Source organism: Sinocyclocheilus anshuiensis, unplaced genomic scaffold (assembly GCF_001515605.1).
Source record: "Sinocyclocheilus anshuiensis isolate Anshui unplaced genomic scaffold, SAMN03320099.WGS_v1.1 scaffold738, whole genome shotgun sequence".
Lineage (NCBI taxonomy): Eukaryota > Metazoa > Chordata > Actinopteri > Cypriniformes > Cyprinidae > Sinocyclocheilus > Sinocyclocheilus anshuiensis.
In genome coordinates, this window is record NW_015542364.1 from 409871 (window position 1) to 411781 (window position 1911).

The following is a 1911-nucleotide window of genomic DNA, read 5'->3' on the forward strand; positions in this document are numbered from 1 at the left end:
TATATATATATATATGGACAGCAAAATATTTTAAGTGCTTTTTATATGTTTTGAAAATATATTATTTTTGCCATATGAGACTTGAACAGTGCTGATTCTAGACTTCTGGGGGCTCTAAGCAAAACTTTGTTGGGGCCCCAAAATGCTCCCCAACCCCTTAACGTATTCTTTCAGAGCAGTTTCACTGTCAAAAAACAACAGTGAGTTCAAAAAAAAGTCAGTAATACAAAAAAGGAAGAAAATTACAAACAATATGGCAAATACAACAGAAAAAAAATACAAATAATATAAACAATTTGAATTTAGCCCAATTAAAAATAAAGCACTGCACAGACTTCACCATATAAATTAAACATAAATTGATTCATAACAAAGTTATGAACAATATTCAGTGAAGAGCAGTGAATAATTCTCTTCTCTTCTTTTGTTGTTTGATTAACAGATGATGACAGACAGCAGCAGGTTGATACAGTAGGCTGTCACAGAATGCAGATCTAATACTGACTACAGAATAAAACATTAAAGGTAATTGCAACTTTTTTTGCAATTGTGAGTTTATACCTTGCGATTCTGACTTTCTTTCTTAAAATTCCAAGTTTATATCTTAGAATTGTGAGGAAAAAGGACAGAATTGTGAGATGTAAACTTAGAATTGCGAGAAAACGTCAAAATTGTGAGATAAAAACGTTTTTATATATATATATTCCATGGTGGAAACAGGCATTACATTACAAAAAAATACATTTTTGCATATATATATGTGTGTGTGTGTGTGTAACACCACTAATTAATTCCCCTAATATAAAGCTAACAGGATAGCTGACTGTAAATCCAATATCTTTATCATCACAGATTTCAGTTTGATTCAAGCATTGAGACAGGCTGTACAAACAGCAGTTTGATGCTCTTCAAATGCATCAGGAGCATGTTTGGTCTGGTAAAGTGAACATGTGTGATGTTTCCCCAAGATATAGGTGAAGGTGTGTCTTTTTAAGTGCTGTTGTGTCAGGTGTGATTCACTTCCATTCCTTCACCTTCCACTGAGCTTCTCGCTGGGCGACTCCATCTGAATTCGCAGCTCAGCTGCAACAGATCTGTGTGAGTTGTGGCACGCGGCCAGAACAGCGTGCCAGATGCACTCACTAACCTCTTTTGAGGGAATTTAGGACAAAGAAACAAAGAAAGCCAATATACAATCACTTTGTGTTTGTGACTGTTTCTACAACAGATCCTGCTCATTTCATAGAAAGCAAAGCTGTTATTTTTCAGGGTTTAGGTCATGTTAATGACTAACAGAAACATAGTTTCTCAAAATCCATTTTTTCTCATGCATAGTCACCCAAATGTATTTAATTTTCTTAGACAGATGCAAAATATCAAACCAGGCAGCATATGTTTTAAAGCACAAAATCACAAGCACACATTTCATTTGGATTTTTGTTGGTGTTTGCCCAGATTTTGACTGATGTTCTGAATTGTTTTTAGGGTGGTTTCTTAACATCTTCATCTGGTTTATCATCCACTGCCTAATGCAGTGTTTCTCAATCCTGGTCCTGGGCGCCCCCCCCCCAGCACTGCACATTTTGTGTGTCTCCCTAATCAAACACACCTGATTCAACTCATGAGCTCATTAGAAGAAACTCCAGGACCTGAAATGGATGTGTCAGATAAGGGAGACATACAAAATGTGCAGTGTTGGGGGGGCGCCCAGGACCAGGGTTGAGAAACACTGGCCTAATGCTGTGGTTCCCAACCCTGGTCCTTGAGGCACCCCAACACTGCACATATTGCATGTCTCCTTTCTATGATGCACCAATTTCAGGTCTTGGAGTCTCTACTAATAAGCTGATGACCTGAATCAGGTGTGTTTGATTAAGGAGACATGCAAAACGTGCAGTGTTGGGGTGCCTC